The following is a 22,831-nucleotide window of genomic DNA, read 5'->3' as shown; positions in this document are numbered from 1 at the left end:
GTTATGTGCATCTTTGATTTCACTAGGTAATGGAGGATTATTTTCCAAAATGGTTGAACCGGTGCGTTTACACTTAAACCAGAATGTGAACAAGTTGGAAAGCAATCCATCCAAGCAGTCTAAAGGCAATTTAACTTCTGCTCTGTGTAGATGATATGTCTTCTCTCTTTGATTGCTTTTAAGATAGGCTCTTTTCCTCGGAGACCAGTAGTTTTGTTATAGTAAGTCTAGGTGGTATTTCTTATCATTCATCCTTCTGAGTATGTATTGTAGTTTCTACGTCAATAAAGTCGTCTCCCATCAGATCTGGAAAAATTGCTGTTACTTTGAACATTGCCTCACTTTCATTCTTCTCCTTTGAAACTCCAGACTTACTTAAACCTTCTCATTTTATTTTCTATGGCTTAAATTCTCTTTCATATTTTTCTTCTGCTGTGCTATGATATGGATCATTTATTGAGCTGTTTTCTTTTGAATAATACTGTCTTTAGCTGTGTCTGTTATGATGTTTTTCATATATCAAACTTTTAAAACTTTTAAATTAGATGATTTTATTGTTCATTTTCAGAAGTTTCATTTTTTTTCTTTTCTTTTTTTTTTTTTTTTGTAAATCTGCCTGGCCAACTTTGTAACATTTTATCCTTTGTGATTTTAAAAAAATTAGTTGTGATAAAATACACTAAAATCTTTTGCTATCTTAACCATTTCAAGTGCACAGTTAAGTACATTCATACTGCTGTGCAGACAATCTCCAGAACGACTTCTTTTGTCTTTTTTTTAGGGCCACCCCCGTACCATAGGAGGTTCCTAGGCTATGGGTCGAATCAGAGCTGTCACTGCTGGCCTATGCCACAGCCACAGCAACATGGGATCTGAGCCACATCTGTGACCTACACCACAGCTCATGGCAACACGGGATCCTTAACCCACTGAGCAAGGCCAGGGATTGAACCTGCATCCTCATGGATTCATTTCCACTGAGCCATGACTGGAACTCCCCAGAACTATCTATCTTGCTAAACTGAAACTGTGCTTATAAAACAACCCCATAGCTCCTGCTTCCCCACCCCCCCGGCCCCAAGCCTCTGGCAACCACTGTCCTACTTTCTGTCTCTATGAACCTGAATTCTAGGGATCTCAGATAAGTGGAATCCTACAGTATCTGTCTTTCTGTGTCTGCTTTATTTCAATGTAGCATCTTGTCCTCAAGGTTCATCTATATTGTAGTGTGCATCAGGATGTCCTTCCTTTTTAAGGCTGAATAATATTCCATTATATATTCCGTTGTGATGTTTCTTACCCTTTTCCTTTCTTTAACCATTTCAGATATAATAATATTTATTAGTATCTAATAATTATAACATTTGGTATTCTTGGGCATCTAGGTCTGTTTGCCGATTTTGCTTCATGGTAGCTTGTTCTCCTGAGTGTTTGGTAGTGGGGTTGACAAGGTTGTGGTAGAATGAACTTCGTGTCTGGGAATCCTGGGACCTGTTGCAAGGAGGATCTTAATTTGCTTCTGCAGGAGTCTGGAAGTTATCCATCTGGAACCATATTAGCCTTTCAGAATTAATGTCAGAATTTCAGGTGCAGTCCCTGTCTCACAGTGGCACCAGGCTGCACAGTGTATTCTTTCTGGTAGCTTTCACTCAGATGCCTTGCTTTTTCATGTAATCTAACTTTTTAAAATTGTACAACCATATTTGTTGGTACTTTATCCGTGGGAATTCTGTAAAGTCTGGTTTGAGGGTACATTTCTCCATTGAAGATCAGATTTGTTTCTAAGGGTAACAGGGCTGGTTTACTTAATTTGTTGGCTTTGGATTTAGGGGGATCTTGAAGAGATTGTAAGTCAGGACCTGAAATTCCAAAGGAACGGTGTGGTGGCTTCTGATTACAGAATTTCAAAGAGATTTTTTTTTAATCCTTCACTCAATATCAAAGTCAAGAGGGACAGTTTTCTTTGGCGATCACCCTTTATAGGGTGAACTTTTTTTCTGTTTCAATAAGGACATAACCCTTGGGGATCCAGGTTTTATGTATTTGCCTCTATTCTGACTTTTCTCCTGATACTTGTTGCTGCAAATGGCATTATTTCCTTCTTCATGGCTGAGTAGTATTGCATATACATACACACATTTTCTTTATCCATTCCTCTGCTGATGGACATTTAGGAGGTTGTTTTTAATGTCTTGGCTGTTGCAAATAGTGTTTCTATGAACATTGGGGTGCATGTATCTTTTAGAATTAGAGTTTTCATCTTTTCTGGATGTATGCCCAGGAGTGGGATTGCTGGATCATAGGGCAACTCTATTTTTAGTTGTCTCAGGAAAATTCATACTGTTTTTCCACAGTGGCTGTAGCAATTTACATTCTCATCAACACTCTCTCTAGCATTTATTATTTGTCAGATGGCCATTCTGGCAGGTGTGAATTGATACCTTATTGTAGTTTTGACTTGCATTTCTCTAACAGCTAGCAATGTTGAGCATCTTTTTGTGTGTCTGTTGGCCATCTGCATAAGACCTATATAAGACCTCTTGACACCTGCACTCTCCCCCTCCTTCCCAGAAATTGGTGTTGGAAAATATATTTAAAGTAGCTACTGGAGTTCCCGTCGTGGTGCAGTGGTTAAGGAATCCGACTAGGAACCATGAGGTAGCAGGTTCGATCCCTGGCCTTGCTCAGTGGGTTAAGGATCCAGCAGTGTAGGTTGCAGACGCGGCTCGGATCCCAAGTTGCTGTGGCTCTGGCGTAGGCCGGTGACTACAGCTCCGATTCCACCCCTAGCCTGGGAACCTCGGTATGCTGTGGGAAGTGGCCCTAGAAAAGGCAAAAAAGACAAAAAACAAAAACAAAAAAACAGTAACTGATTGTGGTTTGGCTTAAACTTTTATGATTAGAGTTTTATCATCTGATATTTTCTTTTTCATTACTTATAGCTCAGCTATTTTGTTTCGAGCTTGTCTTGTATGCTTTATCCAGAATATTTTGGTGTGTCTTTGGCTTTCAGAATAGCCAGCTTGCTATATTGCTGTGAATGGAAATTCTGAGCAATTAAAATGCTACTACCCATTGTCAACACTATTGGAAACAGGGCTGCTCCGATGTTGGTAAGTCATGAAAGAGGATGGCCTTCTTGCTCTGGGGCGGACTGAAGGGCAGGAGTATTCTCACCTATCCAAAAGCCTTTCTGACTTCTTGAGTGTCTAGGATTAGTGGAAAGGCCTAATGATATTGCGAAACTCCTGGGATTGCTTTAGGTTCTGAAATATTATCTCCATGTAAAAAAGTTTGATCGTTCCTGTTGTTAACTGATACTATCCACTGTCAATTTAATACTTTCCCAAAGGAAATTCAGCTTGCTCTTTGAGGATATTTATAGCCATGTTTGTTGACACTCCTCTTTGACATCTTTTCATTATTCTTTCCATGCGTCTTTTTGTTCACAAGGCTGTGAACCAGGTTCCCAAGTGTGAATGTGCTCCAGCTGCTCTGGGATTTGTTTTATTTGCTAAAGCAGCTTTTTTTCTTCCCCCTGTCCTCCTAGGAGCCTCCTGAGGCTCAAATTTTCTGTTTTGAGATTATTTTATACAGATAGGTTTACAGTCCTGCGTTCTACTTGCTTTCCACTAACATTCTCTTAACTGTCTGTTTTCTGTGCACTGACAGTGCTGATAAGCTAGCCCACAGACTCTCCCTTGTGAGGTTCCCTAGTCAAATTATTTTGGCAAGAGTTGCCCAGTACTACCTTTGACAGAACTGTTAATTTTTGCTAGGATTTAAGACAGATTATAGAAAGAAATGGGGCTTCCCAGTATGAACCTTGCCTAATGTTCATCTTTAACTGGATCTAACTGGGACAGAGGTAGAAAAAGAAAATAGGAAAGGAGAGTGAGGTAGGAGTTTTCCAGCATGGCTTATGTAGACTCATTGGTAGATTTGAGCTGCTAGATGATTTTAAAGGAACGACAGCACAGGTATCCTACTTCTTCAGGAGTCTTAAACACTCGCCATCCCCGAGGAGGGCAGCAAGAACCAGCCCACAGTTATCTTACTCATAACAAGACTGAGGATAAATTGGGAGTTTGGGATTAACAGATACACACTACTATACATAATGTAGGTAAACAACAAGGACCTACTGTATAGCAAAGGGAACCATATTCAGTATCTTGTAATAACCTATAATGGAAAAAGATCTGAAAAAGAATAGATGTATGTCTATATGTATAACTGAATCACTTTGTGGTACACCTGAAAATAACACAACATTGTAAATTAACTGTATGTTAGTCAAAATTAAAATAAAAAATACAAACTTTTAAAAAGACTGGCATATGGAGTTCCCGTCGTGGCGCACTGGTTAACGAATCCGACTAGGAACCATGAGGTTGCGGGTTCGGTCCCTGCCCTTGCTCAGTGGGTTAAACGATCCAGCGTTGCCGTGAGCTGTGGTGTAGGTTGCAGACGCGGCTCGGATCCCACGTTGCTGTGGCTCTGGTGTAGTCCGGTGGCTACAGCTCCGATTCGACCCCTAGCCTGGGAACCTCCATATGCCGCGGGAGCGGCCCAAGAAATAGCAAAAAATAAAAATAAAAATAAAAATAAATAAAAAGACTGGCATAGGGATTTCTCTTGTGATGCAGCAAGTCAAGGATCCGGCTTTGTCACTGAAGCAGCTCAGGTTGCTGCTATAGTGCAGGTTTGATCCCTGGTCTGGAAACTTCCATATGCCATGGGCATGGCTCCCCAACAAGCTGACTATAATGTAAGATGAAAATATTAAAGATTTAGATTAGCAAACAAACAAAAAACCCAGCCTTGGCTAAGTTAAAGGAAAGGCAGTTTATTGGATGGCTACTAGGAGAGCACAGAATTTACAGGATGACTCTGTAACTTGAATATGGCAGGAACCAGGTCCCCTCCAGAGAGTAGAAAGCTATCTTAGAACAGAACAGTCTGGTCAGGGAGATGGCAATTGGGTGGATAAACCTCAGTCATTTTGGTCTCCTAGTACTCTAGCTTAGGATTTGAATCCGAGGCAGGTGTTTGACTGGTTAAGCAGAGGTTCCATAGCTGCCTCATGGCTGGGGGAGGTCAGGGGACTAGATTTAGAGACCCTCCAGAGTATAGCCAAAGTCGAAGTAAGCTTTGAAAGAAATGTGTGGTGGCCTTAAAAGCAGAGCATGGCTGTGAGACAGCCAAGCAAGAATAAAAGTCCATCTCAGGTTAACTGTGAATTCCTGGAATGTTGGAGGCAGTGGCAGCTTAACATCCAAATTAGGCTAATCATACACTGGTTTAATATAATCAACTCTACTTCTAAAATGTTCCTGGTGTTCACTGGTAATTTCTCAGATGTTTTCCGTGTGTTTTCGCCTCTGCTTATTTTTTTTCACCCTCTGGCCATTTCGGTTCTCATTATTTCCTTTCCATGAAATTGGACAGATGACATTTTTTTTAAACTTTACATGCTGGTACATACAAAGTGACAGAAAAGTTTGTTTGGAGGACAGTGGAATGAAGACTCTATTAAGGATATTATATTTATGGGGTTAACTAGTTTTGATTGTTTATCAGATCAGCATAGGACTCAAGATAGGCTATAGTTTGGCCAAGTTTGAAATGTCTTCAGAGAGACAGCCATCCCTTTGTCTCTTGTGTCTTGTTTTCTGCAGGAGTTGGTTATACTGGAAGAGAGAAAAATGGGGACTTAATGAGTATCTTCAAGATACTCATTTAAAAAAAACTTCTAGGCTTAGGAGTTCCCCATGTGGCGCAGCAGAAAGGAGTCCGGCTAGTATCCATAGGGATGCGGGTTCAATCCCTGGCCTTGCTCAGTGGGTTGGGGATCCGGTGTTGCCATGAGCTGTGGTGTTGATCACAGACTAGACCTGGCTTGGATCCCAAGTTGCTGTGGCTGTGGTGTAGACCAGCAGCTGTAGTTCCTATTTGACCCGTAGCCTGGGAACCTCCATGTGTTGCAGGGGCAGCCCTTTAAAAAAAAAAAAAAAGTTCTAGGCTTATTTTAAGTTGTTAAAAACAAGGAAATGTTTTCATATGAGCCTTTCACTTAGTTGTATCACGTGGAAGAACATCTGGATTCTTAGAGGTGTGATGGATTCTTGCTTGAAGGACTTCAAAGATTGGTGTTAGTTTGGGGGAGGGAATGGTGCTTTAGGTATAGAGTCATTCATTCCTTCAACACTCAAATACTAAGCCACTTCTCTGTGTCACGTTTTTGTGTTACTGCCCTCATGTAGCTCATAGTCTACCAGGAGGAGATAGGCATGTAAATAGCTCTATGTGCCATAGCTAGGGGTCCTCAGCCCAAGAGAGGTGTTGTTGTCAGTACTGAAAATGAGCTAAGCCTGCTGAGCCAAGCAGTCCGGATATGTAGCCAGGTTCCCTTCTAGCTTTCTGACAGTTTGTATTATAGATAATATATTTCTTTCTTTGTTGGTATGTTTGTTTTTGTTTATTGACGTATAGTTGATTTACAGTGTTGTGTTAGTTTCAGGTATACAGCAAAGTGATTCAGTTTTATACACACACACACACACACACATACATCCTTTTGCAGATTCTTTTCCTCTTTTCTATTATAGGTTATTACATGATTTTGAGTATAGCTCCCTGTCATATAAAGTCAGTCCTTGTTATCTATGCATTTTATATCTAGTGGAGTGTATCTGTTAATCCCAAATCCCCAATTAACCACTCCCCACCTTTCCCCTTTGGTAAACCGTAAATTTATTTTCTATGTCTATGAATCTGTTACTGTTTTGTAAATAAGTTCATTTGTATGATATTTTAGATTCCACATGTAAGTGATATCATATGATATTTGTCTTTCTCTGTCTGACTTTCTTCGCTGAGTATAATTAATTCCTGACATCTGTCCATTCCATGTGCTGACTCTCAAGATAAATATTTGATCTTTGAAGCTGTAGACTTGTCATTCTTGGCAGTCACTAAGGAATCAAACAAGAAGATACTGCCTTCCTCAGTGTACTGCTGGGCAGAAAACTCATTCTCTGTCTCTGGAGCTCACAGACACCTTCCTTAACCTCTCCCAGGCCACTGACCATGAGTTTATCCCCTCCTACGTTGTGTTCTGATTTTTGACTCTCTTAGTGCACCTGTTTCATTTCATGGCATCTATTTGCTTATGGGCTCACCTTGCATCTGGAGCAAGTCTTTGGTTCATCTGTATGATCCCAGTGATTGGCAGAGCATCCTACACGTAGCTCAGTAAATGGCTGTTGAACGGAAATCTCATTTGATAGTTTTGACACATCGTTTTTCTCTATGTGCTTAATTTCTACTCTAACGTGAGCAAACTCCGAAACATGCCTCCTTAGCGGAGCATGCCATCATAAGTTCACATGCCCTGCTCTTGGTCACTTTGGCATTTGGAACCAGCATGTTGATTTGGCTAGTGTCATCTGCTTGCTCTGGGGTTTCATGCTATGAAACACTGAGGTTCTTTGCTTGGGATGTTATGAGTCAGTGCTTTGGCAATTGGAGTGGTACACTGTCCCTAACTATTTGTGACGAACTCTGAAGATGCATGCTAAATTTCCATCAGTTATCAGTTCCTCCTCACCACAGTCTAGTGATAACCTTTAGTGGTTGTGATGAAGTCTGGTTAGACTAGATTCTCCTTCAAGTCCTACATGGTGCACTCTGCCTTGTTCTACTGGGAGGATTACTTCTTAATTCAGAGCCCTAATTACTCATGAGTCATAGATTACTTTTAACCTATGTGCTTTTTAAGAATAGCATTTAAGTACTAAATACCAGGTTGCATCAGCGGGAGGCTTTCCTTTTCCCTAATGTGAATGGCAAAATACTGGCTCCCTGCTTTTGAAAGTGGCTGTAGGAAGCAATTCTCTGTTTCTCTGGACGTGCCCTTCCTTCCTCCCTTCCTTCCACCGCACTTGCGGCATATGGTAGCTCCCTAGCTAGGGGTTGAATAGGAGCTACAGCTTCCAGCTTACGCCACAGCAACACAAGATCTGAGCCACATCTGCAACCTAGACCACAGCTCATGGCAATGCTGGATCCCCGACCCACTGAGTAAGGCCAGGGATTGAACCCGCATCCTCATGGATATAGTCGGATTCCTTTCTGCTTAAGGGAACTCCTGGATGTGCTGTTTCTGAATTCAGTTTTAGTGGCTGTGTTCCTCTCTGCTGGCATCACTCTCTTTTTTTGCACTCTGTGGGTGGGAAGGATATTTTAAAACATGCTTGGCCAAAAGATGGCCATCCTAACGTCTGAGCTTAAATGTGTTCCCCATTTAAAGTAAGTGTGGTTGCCATGGCACTTCCCATGGAACATCATTAAACATACTCCACCCCTGCAGTCACTTAGGAAGTTACCATTCAGTCACCTCAAGTCCAAATGCATGTGGTCTACTTACTTACATCCCAGTAGTAACCATTAGCTTTATAGCTCACAAGCCTTGCCCTCATGTGATTACCTGGTGCCATCCGAGGTGCCTGGGAATAAGGCAGTTGCATGTTCAGTGACTGTTTTACCTGACTGGTGAGGCATTTTCTGGTACAACATCAGCACGCCAGAAGCCATGAATGACTTTGGTTCATCACTTTCCACTTTCCTGCCCCCTGTGCTTTGGCATCAACCCATAGCGAGAGGAGCAACTTTACCTCCAGATAGAGTTGGGTCCACAAATGAAAGTAAGAGGCAACAGCAGCTCCTCTGCCCTCTGAACAGGTCTGGATTCCCCCCCCCCCCCCACAGAGGGTCTGTTCACGCCACTGTCCTTCTGCTTCTTATCGAAGAAGTCTTTTCACATTTTACCAGAAAATATGTGATCGAGTTTATTTAAAGAGTAAGATTTCTTGATGCATTTAAATTGTGGATTGAAATGCTTTTGTTTATATGGTCTCCTTGGCCCTAAATGCCTTTGCATTTTTCTGAATTCAGGGTTAACTCTCTTTCCTCAGTGTTTCCAAAGTATGTGGCTTCTATCACAGCATTTTCTCCATGCCATCTGTGTTTTATTTATATGTGTGTGTGTGTGTGTGTGTGTGTATTTAATTGAAGTATAGTTCATTTACAATGTTATGCTAATTTCTGCTGTACAGCAAAGTGATTCAGATTCAGTTATACTTTTTCAATATATTCTTTTCCGTTATGGTTTATCTCAGGATATTGAATAAAGTTCCCTGTGCTCTACAGTAGGACTTTGTTGTTTATCCATCCTGTGTATAACAGTTCGCCTCTGCTAATCCCAGACTTCCACTCCATCCTTCCCCTACAAGCCCCACCACCACCACCTTGGCAACTACAAGTCTGTTCTCTGTGTCTGTGATGTGTAACATATTAATGGATCTCCAGCTCTGGCTGAATAAATTTCTGCATCAAGGAGCAGTGTCTTATTCATCTTACATCCCATGCGGACATTCTAGTGCCTTATATCTAGGGATATTCAGTAAGCAGTTATTAATAATTTATTTTTAAAAAGTGTTTACTTATCCCAAACATTTGAGAGTGCTTTTATGGCATAAAGTTCTATTGACTCTACAAAGGAAACATATCATTTCCCCCAGGGCAGCCATGGAGATGTTCTCTCTGCATGAGCATGCCCTCCAAACTCTGGCATCTCTGCTGTCCCCTGGCCAGCAGTGTGGCCTTTGTGCCTATCGATCACATATATCGCCTTGTGGAAGAGCAAAATTGCTGTTTTCCTTGGTCATGGTAGGGACCGTAGTCCTATTAGATGGTTTGTGCCTGGGATGTAGGGTTGCTGGGATATATAGCCTTGGCATCCTGTGAGATCCCCAAAAGGAACAAAGACTTGTGCATAAAGTTCTGTTCTGTCGTGATGGAGTTCCCGCCATGGCACAATGGAGTGAGCGGCATCTCTGGAGCGCTTGGGATACAGATTCAATCTCCCACCCGGCACGGTGGGTTAAGCATCTGGCATTGATGCAGTTTCGGTGTAGGTTGCAACCGTGGCTTGTATCTGATCCCTGGCCTGGGAGCTCCATGTGCCATGGGGCAGCTGAAAAAAGAAAAGGAAAGAAAGAAAGTTCTAGGCTGTTGTGGACTTGTGCTGGTAAACTAGTGTGGAAGTCTCTGGGAAATTGGACCAGGGCACGTGACTCAGGCCTAGGGCCTTAGAGGGCCTCTTGCTTCAGATTTTACCAGCAGAGGCTCCTGAGAGTATTGCTCATGTAGGCTACATGGAGAAGGGTAGACCTTTTACCCGCCTCCTGTTTCCTCCCTCCCCCCATGGTAGCTGTGGTAGCAAAATGGTGGAAAGGGGAGGTTTGCTGATCAAAAGCTAAAACACCCAAGTTCCTGTTCCCTTTTTTTTTTTCAATAACTGTCCAAGGAAATATGTTTTAGCCCCATTTTCTCCTTTCTTCATGGCCTTCTTAGCAGAACTATTCCACTAAGGTGTTTTTATGACCAATAGGTTTGTCTAATATCTCCTAGGTAAGATTAGTTCTCTTGTAACTTAAGTTTGCTTAAGGTCTCAAAATCTCTTATGCTTGGTTTCACTTTTGCTTTTAATCCCCCCCCCCCCAAAATTTGTCTTTATGGAAGGCATTAGTCATTTCTAGAATTCTATTTCTAGTGTCTATAGTCTGTGACAGATTACTGAGTTTTTTAAGGAAGAAATCCAGTTCCAGTGGATAACATCAGTACAAAAGAACCCAGCAAATCTTTGGAGGCTGGTGTAAGCAGAAGCTGGTTAGAGAAATATCATTAGTATGATTTCAGGCAAATAGGAGTTCAGCAAGGTGTGAAGAAGCAGTTATGAAAGAGGTTATATTTTAAGCCTAGAAATGTGGGTGGGCTGCCATCTTGGCTAGATTTAAAATTAACCACGGTCTTGAAGCTTCAATTTGTATATAGAATGTGGGAGATGTACTACAGAAATAGATGCAGCAAATGTTGGACTTTAATCCATTCTATTTTTGCTGCTTCTTTGGAGCACACAGAAAGAGTTATTATAATATCAAGGAAAGGAGGAGCTAATGAATGAAGTATTTGGCCACCTGAAAAAGTTATGATTTTATTAATATTTGTAGAAATGGCATGCTAATTGCTAATGTATTATCCCAGAAATCTTTGGTAATTTTTTTTCTTTTCCATTATGGTTTATTACAGGATATTGAATATAATTCCCTGGGCTATACAGTAGGTCCTTTTTGTTTATCCAAAATTATCCTTCTTATAATTACTTAATCATGATTATCAGCATAATTTTTCCTCACCGTCCATGCCTATTATCTTTATAAATGATACCTATATATCAGAAACAATGGGCGTTCCCGTCATGGCGTAGTGGTTAATGAATCCATCCGACTAAGAACCACGAAGTTGCGGGTTCGGTCCCTGGCCTTGCTCAGTGGGTTAATGATCTGGCGTTGTCGTGAGCTGTGATGTGGGTTGCAGACGAGGCTCGGATCCTGTGTTGCTGTGGCTCTGGCATAGGCTGGTGGCTACAGCTCTGATTCGACCCCTAGCCTGGGAACCTCCATATGCCACGGGAGAGGCCCAAGAAATGGCAAAAAGACAAAAAAAAAAAAAAAAAGAAAGAAAGAAAAAGAAAAAAGAAAACAATGGGAATCTTTAAGCCATACATGACAACATTCTCTGCTGCCTGAATCTCTGATTTTCTTTCTGAGTTGTCTAAGACACTTGACACAGCAAGTGAAATGAAAAAGTATGCAGTCATGTCCTCCAAGCCCAGATTGTCTAGAGCAGCTTTAACCTGGAACTTTAGAAAACACTGGCTCAAGATTGGATCTTTCCTGAGATTATAGGGCTATATTGAACTCCTTTCCCATAATTATTTACATTATTTGCATTAATTGTAGCATATCTTTGAGGCACCTTCAGGTAATTTTATGTTAAAAAAATATTGTTTAGGTAGAGGAATATGACTGAATTCCTTACCCAGTCTAGAAAATAAGTCAGCAGTCCTAGGAGAAATGAATGATTTTATTTCTCAATATTTTAAGACAACTGGAATGGATTCTTAAATCTTAAGTTTGTTAAGAAATAAAAAAAAAAGGCTTAGTTTTCATTACTATAAAATTATCAAGTAAAATTGCTAATTTTATTTATCAGATAGTACTTTCTCCAAATGATGCTAAAGGTCAAGTTCAAGCCTTGGAAAAATTATATACCCTCTTTTAAAATTTTTGTTTCCTGAACACCTGAAACATTACAATGTTTCAGGGGAAATTCTCCTTCAAAGGGAAAATGTAGTACAAGTTTACATGTTAAAGCCTACTCAGGGAGTTCCCGTCGTGGCGCAGTGGTTAACAAATCCGACTAGGAACCATGAGGTTGCGGGTTCGATCCCTGCCCTTGCTTAGTGGGTTAAGGATCCGGTGTTGCCATGAGCTGTGGTGTGGGTCGCAGACACAGCTCGGATTCTGAGTTGCTGCGCCTCTGGCGTAGGCCCGTGGCTACAGCTCCCATTGGACCCCCAGTCTGGGAACCTCCATATGCCGTAGGAGCGGCCCTAGGAAAGGCAAAAAGACACACACACACACACACAAAAAAAAAGATGAATAATTCATTTTGACAGACATTTTTGGTAAGGCACAATAATTTTTTTTTTTTTTTTTTTGTCTTTTTGGGACCACACCTGTAGCATATGGAAATTCCCAGGGTAGGGGTTGAATCGGAGTTGCAACTGCTGGCTTACACCACAGCCACAGCAACACCAGATCTGAGCTGCATCTGCAACCTACACCACAGCTCATGGCAACATTGGATTCTTAACCCACTGAATAAAGCCAGGGATTGAACCTACGTCCTCATGGGTACTACTCAGGTTCATCACTGCTGAGCCACAATGGGAACTCCCACAATAATGTTTTGCTCTCAGGATTTCTTAGGCTACTAAGGGACTGAAAACTTGTCCCTAAGTAAAATTACCTTCCTAGAAGCATGGTATGAACAAATAACTAGGAAACAATTTGAGATCAAAAAGTATTTGAAGAGGAAAATAATGAGCTAATTACTATCTGTTGACTCCTCTTTAGGAACAGAATTTAAATAAATCAATTAAAAATTTTGTTAGTTTTTACTTGTTATTATTTATTTATTTATTGGAATATTTTATATAAAGTTATGTGTATTGTTTTTGATTAACATTATATTGTGAGCCTCAAGAGTTCAATTATAAGAGCCATTGTAAATAAATTATTTTTCTCTATATAAAATTTAAATTCAAAAGAAACCCTAAAAATTTTAACCTTGGTAACTTATTTGTAACAGAATTATAACCTTTGATAGCTTCTTTGAAATATGTACTTAGATTCCTTGAATTTGGAAGCTATAACTTCTCAACTTTTCTTTCTTAACTTTTTAATTACTTTCTTAGGTTAAATTAAACATAGGATTCACATGACTGACTTACCAAGCATTATACATGCAGAGACGCAATATAAAAGATAAAATTTTGTTAGCTTTTTTAAAAGGAAAATACTTTCAAAGACTTTTTAGTGGACTCTCCTTCATAAAATAGTTTAAAATTTTTCTGGAATATATTATCAGTAATTCATTCTGTATAACATTTTGATAAATTTATTAATGTAAGCAATTAAGAATTACAAATTGGTGTCATAAAATGTGTGTTTGCAGGCAGATAAGTTTATCTGATAATTATAGTCTTGTGAATATAAAATTACTGAAATAATTGGAATTAATTGGAATAGGCTTATAGCCTTTGAAAATTCTGGTACTTGTTAACATGAATTATATTATAAATGTGTGATAAGTTAGTCAATTAAGATAAAGCTAAAATTATATTAATTATCCATTTCTATTTTATTGAAGAAACTTTAATTTGGCTTCACAAAGGGGGGAAACATAGGGAATTATTTTAGTATTTTAATATGGGTTATTATCTTTTTTTAAAAATATGGCCCAAATCAAGACTAAATTACCTCTTAAATGCCCCTCTTTTTAAGTTGAATCCAGGACAATTGGGATATATGGCAGGTTGTATTCATGGCACTGCTGAAAACTTTCTTTCATAAGTTGCATGCGTGAGAGTGTATCCTGCAATAAAGTTCCACCAGTTTTATCAACACTAGGGTGCCTTTTGGAGACTGAGTCTTTCAGAATTATATGGTGTCTCATGGTATTTGCTCTGCTTCATGCTTGTTTTTTTTCTGGTTGGAGGAATCTGTTCAATGGCAGTGTTTGTTAGATCAGCTGGCCCTCTCCACTGCAGTGAATACAGTCATGCAAACAGATGGAGAAATTTAATTTTCAGTTAGGATAGGGTTCCATAGCAACATCTGAGTGAAATGTATGTCTGCTCACATTTACTGGGCTGCTGTTGTTACAAACCAAACATGCACATAAGTGTGATATGGAGAGAGACATTTTAAATACATGCTGCTCATCTGTTCCCTGAAAATCTTTTCTCTTTTTCAATGGAGAATATTCCTTACTTTTTTCAGAAACATTGAGAGTGTATGAGTGTGTGTGTGTGCATACTTAGCAAGTCAGGTGGCTTTTGACAAGCTTTAATAACTTCTTTTGGTAAGTCAAGTCACATGAAAAACGTTTTCCACATAATCCTGCGAGTAGCAATGAATTCTTTGGAAATTGTGTTTCAGAGTTTGTATTATGTATTCAGTGGGGTGAAGTGGGGGGTGTGAAAGCATCATTCCATGTGGCACAGACTGCTGTAGGATGGGCTGGTGCTAAATGTACCACAGTGGGATCCAGGCAGAACATCAGATCGTGATAAAAATAATAATCCTGTTAAGCTCCCTCTATCTGGAAGTAAGTCAGCCTAAAACTCAAATTATGAGTATGTTTTCATCAAACTGTATAAAATGATGATTAAAAGGCATAATGGTGGGATTTCCCATTGTGGCTCAGTGAGTTAAGAACCTGACACAGTGTCCGTGAGGATGCAGGTTCAATCCCTGGCCTCGCTAAGTGGGTTAAGGATCCAGTGTTGGTGTGGCTGTGGTGTAGGCCTCAGCTGCAGCTATGATTTGATCCCTAACCCAGGAACTTCCATATGCCACAGGTGTGGCCCTAAAAAGAAAAAAAGAAAAAAAAAAGGCATAATAGTGATACTGAGGCACAATGAGATTATGAACTTTTTCAACTTTTTCAACGCGTGAAGGAAAACTGTGCAGCTGTACAGCATTTTGTACCTGGATCTTTTTTTATATAATTGTTTGACATTAATAGATAATCAGTGTGTGGTTTATGTGGTAACTTTTAGAGGTGGAAATATTTGGTCTATTGGATTTCATCATTTCCCAATCATTTTGAATGAATGGATATTTTTATGATACCTTGCATTTGTATAAGCACTTTTTTCTACCCCTCAAAATATTTTCATTTACAAAATAGGGTCTTTCACATGGTTCTTTGTTGAGAATCTTCTTTTAGATATATAAGAAAAAGAAATTGAATTTAGAAAGAAGATCATGCTTTGCAAAAACATTAAATATGAATAATTCTAGCAAATTCCCCAAATCTAGCTTAACACCGCCTATGAAATATCTGCCTAAAGTCCATATAGGGTTCCAGTGTAGATAATTCTATTACTCAGCAAACAGTGGATTCATTAAAAAAAAAATCCTGGTGAATGGTGTAAGGGTCTTATAGATCGAACTATAGTTATTAATTTTGGAATCAATCAGTCTTAAAACCCCATATATTTTGTAAGATGCTACATAGAAAATTGAATATCTTTTTCAGATTTAAATCATGTATACATTTAAAATGAAAATGCGTTGTATATAATTTTTTTCTATTATGATTATTTAAATTTATGTGTTAAAATATGAACCTAGAGTTTTAGTAGGATGGTATTTCAAGGCAGTTGCTTTTGGGGTATAGTAATCAAAATATTTGGTTGGAGTCAAGGAGATACCATTCATTACGGGCATCTCCAGTGTTATGATCTGTGTGACTTCCATGCTCACTGACAGTGTAGAAAATCACTTCCACTTTCTTTTTTTTTTTTTTTTTTTTATCTTTTTGCTCTTTCTTGGGCCGCCCCTGCGGCATATGGAGGTTCCCAGGCTAGGGGTCGAATTGGAGCTGTAGCCACCGGCCTAAGCCAGAGCCAGAGCCACAGCAACACGGGATCTGAGCCGCGTCTGCAACCTACACCACAGCTCACGGCAACGCCGGATCGTTAACCCACTGAGCAAGGGCAGGGACCGAACCCGCAACCTCATGGTTCCTAGTCGGATTCGTTAACCACTGCGCCACGACAGGAACTCCACTTCCACTTTCTTATTTCCTATTCTAGTTAAAATAGCTCACTGATGCAAAATTAAGTAAAGGTTATTTTAACATTTGGGATTAGGTTTATGTCATTGCTCCCTAAAATAACTGCATTAGTTTCTTCTCATTTATCCTTGGATAGAGTTGCTCCAGGGTACAAAAGTAATATGGAAGAGAATGAAGTTTGATCCAGGATGGTAAATCTTTAGCTTTTAGCCTGGTTCCAGTTTTACTTAATGATCTCCCAAGCTTCATTCTAAGACAATAAAGGATCATTATAGTATAGTAGGTATAATTAAGTGCGTTGAAGTCAGACAAGTCTGGGTTTGAATTCTAGTTTTATAACTGTTTAGTTAAATTCAGCTGTTTTTTTCTAGGAAATTAAAACTTGGAGAGGTTAAATAACTTGCCCCAAGAGTCAGAGCTGAGATTTAAATTATTTGGCTGTAGAACTAGTCTTTCATCTCTGCATTACACTGGCAGATCTTTGTTTAGGAAACGCATATGTTCATATATAACCTTTAAAAGTAAGCAGATAGGATTAGGATCAAGATGGCAGAGAAGGAAGATTTTTCAGATTTAAATCATGTATACATTTAAAATAAAAATGCCTTGTATATAACTTGTTCTACTATGATTATTTAAATTTATGTGTTAAAATATGATACTCATTTTCTTCCACAAACACACACACACAAAAACCCATCTACATGGTGAACAATTGACACAGAACATCTACTGAATGCTAGCAGACCTTAAACCTCCACAAAGCATAAGAAATCCTCCAGATAACTGTATAGAACAAAAGGGAAAAAAAAGAGGAGGAGAGAGAGAAGAGAAAAAAATAAAAAGGATTCAGGAAGGCCACAAACAGAGCTACACCAAGACATATTATAATAAAAATGGCAAAAGTTAAAGAGAGGATTCTAAAGACAGGAAGGGAAAAACAAAGTTAATTATAAGGGAACCTCCATAAGGCTATCAGCTGATTTCTCCACAGAAACACTACAGGTCAAAAGAAGTGGCAAGACATATTCCAAGTTCTAAAAGGGAAAAATTTTCACCCTAGAATACTCTACACAGCAAGAATATCATTTAAAATAGAAGGAGAAATAAAGAATTTCTCCAACAAACAAAAACTAAAAGAGTACAGCAATACTAAACCCATTCTAAAAGAAATACAGAAAGGGCTCCTCTAAATAAAGAAGTAAGAAGAAATAGAATGGAGGAAATCACAACTGGAAAGTAATCACTTAAATAAGCCAGTGTACAGATCCAAAAGGAAAGGAAAAAAAACATATTGTAGAAGCAATGATAAACACAAGGAACAGCAAAAAGATAAACATGAAGATGTTAAAAAAGGATATCAAAATCATAAAATGTGGGGAAGGAAAGTAAGAAAGTCTTTACTCTTTTTTTTAGAATGTGTTTGAGCCTAGATGACTATCAGGCTAAAGCAAGTACATATAGGAAAGGGTTAAAATACTTGAACAACAGGGCAACCACAAATCAAAACCAAACAATACATTCACAAAAACTAAAAAGAAGAGGACACAAGCATAAAATAAAAGGAAATCATCCAACCAAAAAAAAAGAGGAACAGAGAGAAACATCGAATTAACTGGAAAACAAGGTGTAAAATGGCAATAAATACATATTTATCAATAATTACCTTAAAAGTCAATGGACTAAATGCTCCAATCAAAAGACATAGAGTGGCAGACTGTATGAGTAAAAAAAAGAGCCACAGTATGCTGCCTACACAAGAGTCGCCTTAGGGCAAATAACACATATAAATTAAAAGTAAGGGGATGGAAAAAGATATTTCCTGCAAGGAAAAGACAGGAAAGCAGGAGTTGCAATACTCATATCAGACAAAATAGACTTTAAAATGAATGCCATAAAGAAAGACAAAGAAGGACAATATTTAATGATAAAAGATCCAGTCAAGAGGATGTTACACTTGACAATACATATGCCCCTAATATAGGAACATCTGAATACATACAACAAAAACTAACTGACATAAAAGGAGAAATTGATGGGAATACAATAATAATAGAAGACTTGAACACCCCAGTCATATCAATGGACATATCCTCTGGACAGAAAATCAGTAAGGCAACAGAGACCTTAAATTACATAATAGAACGGTTAGACTTAATTGATATTTTCAGGACATTACATCCAAAAAAAATGGAATAGACATTCTTTTCAAGTGCACATGGAACATTCTCAAGGATTGAATACACACTAGGGCACAAAATTAACCTTAGTGAATTAAAGAGAATAGCAATTATTGCAAGCATCTTCTCTGACCACATTGGCATGAAAACTAGAACTCAAACACAGGAAAAGAAAGGAGAAAAAAACTAACTACATGGAGAATAAACAACATGCTACTAAAAAACCAATGGGTCATCAAGGAAATCAAAGGGAACTTAAAAAATACCTTGAGACAAATGATAATGAAAACAAACAATTCAAAATCTATGGGATGCCAAAAAAAGCAGTTCTTAGAGGGAAGTTCCTAGTGATACAGGCCTTCCTCAAAAAGAAGGAAAATCTTAAATCAACAAATTAACCTACCAACTAAAAGAATTACGAAAAGGTGAAAAAACAAAACCTAAAGTCAGCAGAAGGAAGGCCATCATAAAGATCAGAGAGGAAATCAATAAAATAGAGATTCAAAAAACAATAGAAAAAAATCAATAAAACCAAGAGCTGGTTCTTTGAAAGGGTAAATACAACTGACAAACCTCTGGCCTGACTTCACCAGGACGAAGAAAGAGGGGACCCAAATAAACAAAATAAGAAATGAAAAAAAGAGAAATCGCATAGATACTACTGAAATACAAAAAAAACAAAAGAGAATACTATGAACAATTATATGCCAGCAAAGTTGACAACCTAGAAGAAATGGACAACTTTCTAGAGATGTATAGCCCACCAAAACTGAATCAAGAAATAGGTCATTTGAACAGACAGATCACTAGAAATGAAATTGCATATGTCATAAAAACACTCCCTACAAACAAAAGTCCAGGACCACATGGCTTCACAGGAGAAGTCTACCAAACATTACAAAGAACTTATACGTATCCTTCTTAAACTTTTCCCAAAGGTCGAAGAAGACGGAACACTTCCAAAGACATTCTATGATGCCATCATCACCCTAATTCCAAAACCAGACAAAGATACCACCAAAAAAGAAAACTATAGGCCAATATCTTTGATGAATATGGATGCAAAAATTCTCAACAAAATTTTAGCCAGCCAAATCCAACAACATATCAAAAAGATCATACACCAAGACCAGGTGGGATTCATCCCAGGTTCACAAGGATGGTTCAACATATGCAAATCAATCAACGTCATACAGCATATTCACAAAAGAAAAGTCAAAAACCACATGATCATCTCAATAGATGTGGAAAAAGCATCTGACAAAGTCCAACATCCATTCATGATCCAAACTCTTACCAAAGTGGGTATAGAGGGAACATACCTTAACATAATCAAACCATTTATGACAAACCCACAGCGAATATAATTCTCAATGGAGAAAAGCTGAAAGCCTTCCCACTAAGATCTGGAACAAGACAAAGATGCCCATTCTCACCACTTTTATTTAACATAGTATTGGAAGTCATAGCCACAGCAATCAAACAGAAGAAATAAAAGGCATCCAAATAGGAAGAGAAAAGGTAAAATTGACATGATACTGTATATACAGAACCCTAAGGACTCAACCCCAAAACTACTCAAGCTGATCAATGAATTAAGCAAGGTTGCAGGATACAAGATTAACATTCAGAAATCAGTTGCACTTCTGTATACTAACAATGAGATATTAGAAAATGAATATAAAAATGTAATACCTTTTAAAATCACACCCCCAAAATTAAATACCTAGGAATAGACCTGTCCAAGGAGGTGAAAGACTTATATGCTAACAACTATAAAACATTAAGCAAGGAAATTAAAGAAGATTCATAGAAGTGGAAAGATATTCCATGCTCCTGGATTGGAAGAATTAATATTGTTAAAATGACCATAGTACTCAAAGCAATCTATGAATTTAATACAATTCCTTTCAAATTATCCATGACATTTTTTTACAGAACTAGAACAAACTGTCCAAAAATTTATGTGGAACAATAAAAGACCTAGAATTGCCAAAACAATCCTGTAGAACAGAAAACAAGCAGGAGGCATTAAATCTTCTGGACTTCAGACAATATTACAAAGTTACAGTATTCAAGCAGTGTGGTACTGGTATCAAATCAGACATATGGACAGTAGAACAGTTTAGAGAGCCCAGGTATAAACTCAAATCCTATGGTCAATTAATCTTTGACAAAGAAGGCACATATATAAAATGGGAAAAATATAGTCTCTTCAGTAAATGGTGCTGGGAAAACTGGACAGCTGCATGTAAACCAGTGAGACTAGAGCATGCCCTCACACCGTGCAGAAAAATAAACTCAGAATGGCTTAAAGACTTACACATAAGAAACACCATAAAACTCGTAGAAGAGAATCTATGTTCTATGCAAAACATTCTCTGACATCATCCAAACAAATGTTTTCTTAGGTCAGTCTCCCAAAGCAATAGAAATAAAACCAAAAATAAACTAGTGGGACCTATAGCTTTGTACAGCAAAGGAAACCACACACACACACACACACACACACACACACACACACACACACACACACACACACACACACGAAGACAACCTACAGAATGCGAGAAAATAGTTTCAAATGATGCAAACGACAAGGGTTTAATCTCCTAAGTATGCAAACAACTCATACAATTCAACAGCTAAAAAAGCAATGGAATTGAAAAAATGGGCAGAAGACCTAAACAGACATTTCTCCAAAGAAGATATCCGGAGGGCTCAACATCACTAATTATTAGAGAGATGCAAATCAAAACTATGAGGAAGTACCACCTCACACTGGTCAGAATTACTATAATTAATAATTATAATTCCCAACCAAGGCATCTGGCACATTGATGTTGCCCAGAGGCAGTACTCAGTCGATTTTGCTAATAGGGTAAAACAACTCTTGACAAGAGGGAATAAGTAGTTTACAGTGTTCAGGGAGTAGACCAACGTTCATGTTATGGAGATCTGCCAGTTATGCAGTCCCTGGACATAAAAATCTGGCTTAGCTCCAGAGATGTGAGCTTTCTGGAAGGTCCAGTCTGTCCATGGGTCATGGGAATCTTACCTGAAGGCAAAGTCGGTATCACCTGACTTTGGGAAGCTTCCACATGGAACTTCCTCAACTAAAGCCACCAACTCTCCCTTAAAAAAAAAAAAGATTTTATAGAGGAATACTGGGAAGGTGGCTGGAAACTCTTAAACCCTTAAAAAGAAAGCATGGCCAAAGAACATGCTTTGGTGGGGGAAAAGACATATTTGTGATTTTCATGATTGGCTTATTAAGATGTCATTTATAAGTGTCTCACACACAGTCTGTCAGGACAAGCCATTTCTTCTTGATGACAGAACTTCCCCACCATCCCTGCCATACCTGTCATTTTCAAGGGTGAGGAACCTTGATAGCCATGGGAAAATATTTTAGCCTCATTCTTTTCCTTCTCAAATAGGCCCCCTTAGTAGGGAGAGGGGAAAACATAGCTAGAGAAGTTAGAATATTTGTTCAGAATTTCTAATTCATTGTGTTGTGCTTGTGCTTTATAAATTACTCTAAGGCCAAAGTAATTGCCTCTCTGGCTTCCCTTTGGCCATTCTATTTATATTTTGGTAGGCTATACGAATTTTTTCTTGGAACAATGAATCCTCTTCCTGCTGCTGGTTATACGTATTTTCAAACCATAGCTACATAACATTTCACTGTTGGGTCATTTGCAAAAAGGGGGTATACAGACATCTCTAGTACACTGTTGACTAGGAGTGGTGATGGGAGTCATCCTTGTCTTGTTCTAGATTTTTATAGGCAGTGCTTCTCATGTGTTACTATAAACTGTGATGTTTACTATACATTTTTAGTAAAGTTCTCTTATCCAGCTAAAGGAGTTGCCTTCTAATTCTGGTTTTTGAAAAGCTTTCTCTTGAATGAGTATTGCATTTTATTGAATATTTTTCTGCAGTTAAAGAGATTAGCATAGTTTTTCTCCTTTAATATTCTGATAGAGTGGAATTGCTTTAATACATTTTTTTAAAATTTTATTAGAGTATAGTTGATTTAAAGTGTTGTTGTCAACTTCGGCTGTACAGCATGTATGTTGAACCATTTCTATATTCCTTGGAAAAATCTATCTTATATTTATACATTTTATGTACTGTTTGATATTTCTTTCAGCAATATCCAGTGAAATTAGGAGCTAGACTTTGAAGGCTGTCCAAAATAACTTGTGGCTCCATGATTCTGTGATTGATTTTTAAGAACTCTCTGCTTTATATAAAACTTGGAAAGGGGTGGGGACATGATTCTTTTCCCTCACAGGAAGAAGCTAAAACCCCAAATCACTCAATGACCAGTCTAACCTCACACATTGGAAACAGTGTTGTGTGACCTT

General features: G+C 38.4%; 1 protein-coding gene across 48 annotated transcripts in view; it reads left to right on the top strand.

Moving 5' to 3' along the window:
• The window catches only part of NRCAM (neuronal cell adhesion molecule), a 317,402-nt gene that overhangs the window by 83,851 nt on the left and 210,720 nt on the right, over positions 1-22,831 (top strand). The gene's annotated exons all lie outside the window — the stretch shown is intronic.

The sequence above is a fragment of the Sus scrofa genome, chromosome 9 (genome assembly GCF_054392235.1).
Source record: "Sus scrofa isolate SSC_HxYL_T2T_F1_AM1 chromosome 9, Sscrofa_HxYL_maternal_Yorkshire_Landrace_v2.0, whole genome shotgun sequence".
Taxonomy (NCBI): domain Eukaryota; kingdom Metazoa; phylum Chordata; class Mammalia; order Artiodactyla; family Suidae; genus Sus; species Sus scrofa.
This window is presented reverse-complemented; position numbering and strand designations above follow the sequence as displayed.